This window comes from Castor canadensis, chromosome 1 (assembly GCF_047511655.1).
Source record: "Castor canadensis chromosome 1, mCasCan1.hap1v2, whole genome shotgun sequence".
In the NCBI taxonomy this organism is placed as follows: domain Eukaryota; kingdom Metazoa; phylum Chordata; class Mammalia; order Rodentia; family Castoridae; genus Castor; species Castor canadensis.
The window spans coordinates 46,161,083-46,166,223 of record NC_133386.1 but is presented as its reverse complement, the minus strand read 5'-3'; positions in this window follow the sequence as shown (position 1 = coordinate 46,166,223).

Below are 5,141 nucleotides of genomic sequence, written 5' to 3'. Positions count from 1 at the left end.
GCCACTCTGTGAATTGTCTTTCATTTTCTGTTCTTCCTTCCTATTTTTTTAACAGACAGTTTTACTATATAAACCAGACCAGCCCTAAATTTCATGATACTCCTGCTTCTGCCTTGCCAATTCTGGGATTACAGGTGTGTATTATCATCCCCAGCTATCTTTTTTTTCACTTTTTTGGTAGTCTTGGGATACACACATTTTGATGGAGTTCAGTTTATCCAATTTTCTTTTTTTTTTTGTGCTTTTTATTTTTTTTTATTTTTATTTTTTTCCTTTTTCTTTTATTATTCATATGTGCATACAAGGCTTGGGTCATTTCTCCCCCCAGCCCCCACCCCCTCCCTTACCACCCACTCCCCCCCCCAATACCCAGCAGAAACTATTTTGCCCTTATTTCTAATTTTGTTGTAGAGAGAGTATAAGCAATAACAGGAAGGGACAAGGGTTTTTGCTGGTTGAGATAAGGATAGCTATACAGGGCATTGACTCACATTGATTTCCTGTGCATAGGTGTTACCTTCTAGGTTAATTCTTTTTGATCTAATCTTTTTTCTAGTACCTGTTCCCCTTTTCCTATTGGCCTCAGTTGCTTTTAAGGTACCTGCTCTAGTTTCTCTGCGTTAAGGGCAACAAATGCTAGCTAGTTTTTTAGGTGTCTTACCTATCCTCACCCCTCCCTTGTGTGCTCTCACTTTTATCATGTGCTCATAGTCCAATCCCCTTGTTGTGTTTGCCCTTGATCTAATGTCCACATATGAGGGAGAACATACGATTTTTGGTCTTTCGGGCCAGGCTAACCTCACTCAGAATGATGTTCTCCAATTCCATCCATTTACCAGGGAATGGTAACATTTCATTCTTCTTCATGGCTGCATAAAATTCCATTGTGTATAGACACCACATTTTCTTAATCCATTCGTCAGTGGTTGGGCATCTTGGCTGTTTCCATAACTTGGCTATTGTGAATAGTGCCACAATAAACATGGGTGTGCAGGTGCCTCTGGAGTAACCTGTGTCACAGTCTTTTGAGTATATCCCCAAGAGTGGTATTGCTGGATCAAATGGTAGATCGATGTCCAGCTTTTTAAGTAGCCTCCAAATTTTTTTCCAGAGTGGTTGTACTAGTCTACATTCCCACCAACAGTGTAAGAGGGTTCCTTTTTCCCTGCATCCTCGCCAACACCTGTTGTTGGTGGTGTTGCTGATGATGGCTATTCTAACAGGGGTGAGGTGGAATCTTAGTGTGGTTTTAATTTGCATTTCCTTTATTGCTAGAGATGGTGAGCATTTTTTCATGTGTTTTCTGGCCATTTGAATTTCTTCTTTTGAGAAAGTTCTGTTTAGTTCACTTGCCCATTTCTTTATTGGTTCATTAGTTTTGGGAGAATTTAGTTTTTTAAGTTCCCTATGTATTCTGGTTATCAGTCCTTTGTCTGATGTATAGTTGGCAAATATTTTCTCCCACTCTGTGGGTGCTCTCTTCAGTTTAGAAGCCATTTCTTTTGATGAACAGAAGCTTTTTAGCTTCATGAGGTACCATTTATCTATGCTATCTCTTAGTTGCTGTGCTGCTGGGGTTTCATTGAGAAAGTTCTTACCTACTCTTTCCTGTATCAACTTAAGAGTTTGGGGTCTGATATTAAGATCCTTGATCCATTTTGAGTTAATCTTGGTATAGGGTGATATACATGGATCTAGTTTCAGTTTTTTGCAGACTGCTAACCAGTTTTCCCAGCAGTTTTTGCTGAAGAGGCTGCTATTTCTCCATCGTATATTTTTAGCTCCTTTGTCAAAGATAAGTTGGTTATAGTTGTGTAGCTTCATATCTGGGTCCTCTATTCTGTTCCACTGGTCTTCATGTCTGTTTTTGTGCCAGTACCATGCTGTTTTTATTGTTATTGCTTTGTAATATAGTTTGAAGTCAGGTATTGTGATACCTTCTGCATTGTTCTTTTGACTGAGTATTGCCTTCGCTACTCGTGGCCTCTTGTGTTTCCATATAAATTTAACAGTAGATTTTTCAATCTCTTTAATGAATGTCATTGGAATTTTGATGGGAATTGCATTAAACATGTAGATTACTTTGGGGAGTATCGACATTTTTACTATGTTGATTCTACCAATCCATGAGCATGGGAGATCTCTCCACTTTCTATAGTCTTCCTCAATCTCTTTCTTCAGAAGTGTATAGTTTTCCTTGTAGAGGTCTTTCACATCTTTTGTTAGGTTTACACCTAGGTATTTGATTTTTTTTTTTGAGGCTATTGTAAATGGAATTGTTTTCATACATTCTTTTTCCGTTTGCTCATTGTTAGTGTATAGAAATGCTAAAGATTTTTCTATGTTGATTTTATATCCTGCTACCTTGCTATAGCTATTGATGATGTCTAGAAGCTTCTGAGTAGAGTTTTTTGGGTCTTTAAGGTATAGGATCATGTCGTCTGCAAATAGGGATATTTTGACAGTTTCTTTACCTATTTGTATTCCTTTTATTCCTTCTTCTTACCTAATTGCTCTGGCTAAGAATTCCAGTACTATGTTGAATAGGAGTGGAGATAGTGGGCATCCTTGTCTGGTTCCTGATTTTAGAGGGAATGGTTTCAGTTTTAATCCATTAAGTATAATGCTGGCTGTATGTTTGTCATATATAGCTTTTATAATGTTGAGGTACTTTCCTTCTATTCCTAGTTTTCTTAGAGCTTTTATCATGAAATGATGTTGGATCTTATCAAAGGCTTTTTCTGCATCTATTGAGATGATCAAGTGGTTTTTGTCTTTGCTTCTGTTAATGTGGTTTATTACATTTACTGATTTTCGTATGTTGAACCACTCTGCATCCCTGGGATGAAGCCTACTTTGTCATGGTGAATAATCTTTTTGATGTGTTGCTGAATTTGGTTTGCCATTATTTTGTTGAGGATTTTTGCATCAATGTTCATTAAGGAGATTGGCCTATAATTCTCCTTTTTGGAGGTGTCTTTGCCTGGTTTTGGGATAAGTGTAATACTGGCTTCATAAAATGTGTTTGGCAGTTTTCCTTCCCTTTCTATTTCGTGGAACAGTTTAAGGAGGGTTGGTATCAGTTCTTCTTTAAAGGTCTGATAGAATTCAGCAGAGAATCCATCAGGTCCTGGACTTTTCTTTTTGGGGAGACTCTTGATTGCTGCTTCAATTTCATTTTGTGTTATAGGTCTATTCAGGTGATTAATTTCCTCTTGGTTCAGTTTTGGATGATCATATGTATCTAGAAATCTGTCCATTTCTTTTAGATTTTCAAATTTATTTGAATATAGGTTCTCAAAGTAGTCTCTGATGATTTCCTGGACTTCCATGGTGTTTGGTGCTATCTCCCCTTTTGCATTCCTAATTCTACTAATTTGGGTTTTTTCTCTCCTCATTTTAGTCAGGTTTGCCAGGGGTCTATCGATCTTGTTTATTTTTTCAAAGAACCAACTTTTTGTTTCATTAATTCTTTGTATGGTTTTTTTGGTTTCTATTTCGTTGATTTCAGCTCTTATTTTTATTCTTTCTCTCCTTCTATTTGTTTTGGGATTTGCTTGTTCTTGTTTTTCTAGGAGTTTGAGATGTATCATTAGGTCATTGATTTGGGATCTTTCAATCTTTTTAATATATGCACTCATATATCCTCTCAAGACTGCCTTAGCTGTGTCCCATAGGTTCCGGTAGGTTGTGTTTTCATTTTCATTGACTTCCAGGAACTTTTTAATTTCCTCTTTTATTGCATCGATGATCCATTCTTCATTAAGTAATGAGTTATTTAGTTTCCAGCTGTTTGCATGTTTTTTGTCTTTATTTTTGTTGTTGGTTTCTAGTTTTAATGCATTGTGGTCAGATAGAATGCATGGTATAATTTCTATTTTCTTATATTTGCTGAGGCTTGCTTTGAGCCCTAGGATATGATCTATTTTGGAGAAGGTTCCATGGGCTGCTGAGAAGAATGTATATTGTGTAGAAGTTGGATGAAATGTTCTGTAGACATCTACTAGGTCCATTTGATCTATTGCATATTTTAGATCTTGGATTTTTTTCTTGATTTTTTGTTTGGATGACCTATCTATTGATCATAATGGGGTGTTAAAATCTCCCACAACCACTGTGTTGGCGTTTGTATATGCTTTTAGGTCTTTCAGGGTATGTTTGATGAAATTGGGTGCGTTGACATTGGGTGCGTACAGATTGATGATTATTATTTCCTTTTGGTCTATTTCCCCTTTTATTAGTATGGAATGTCCTTCTTTATCTCATTTGATCAATGTAGGTTTGAAGTCTACTTTGTCAGAGATAGGTATTGCTACTCCTGCCTTTTTTCGGGGGCCATTGGCTTGGTAAATCTTCTTCCAGCCTTTCATCCTAAGATATGCTTATTTCTGTCGGTGAGATGAGTCTCCTGTAAGCAACAAATTGTTTTGTTTTTGATGGAGTTCAGTTTATCCAATTTTCTTTGCATCTTCTTGCATCTTTTGTAAAATCATATTTAAGAAACCTATGCTCAATCCAAAGTCAGGAAAATTTATTCCAAGTTTTCTTTATAAGAGTTGTACAGTTTTAGTTCTTATATTTAGGTCTTTCGTCTATTTGAATTTTTGTATGTTGTGTGATGTAGAGTTCCAAATTCATTCACTTGAAATATTTTAGCCACATTTATTGAATGTGCTATTCTTTCCTCATTGAATGGTCTTTACATCTATTTTAAAAACCAATGTATCAATCAGGGTTCTTCAGAGGGACAGAACCAATAGAGTATATATTAATATAAGAAGAGGTTTATTGGATTGGCTTACAGGATATACTTTCACAGAATAAAGTGTATGGCCACTCCAAATCACACTATACCCACAAATAGACTAAGCAAGATATAGTTTCCTCAGAAGTTTTTGCAGTGAAAGAGAAAATTTCTCTTTTGCCTATGGCAACAAAAAAAAAAATCTGACACTTCACAATAAAAATACTAGAAACATTCTATTGAAAGCTTACTCTAATCCAGGCACTATACTAGGTCCTATCTTATGATATTTCATTTAATCTTACATTGACTCTCTAATATGGCACTCATATCAGTGAAATTTGACTCAAATATTAATCTACAAATGTGATTTTAAGGAAACATTTCCAGGAGAAAC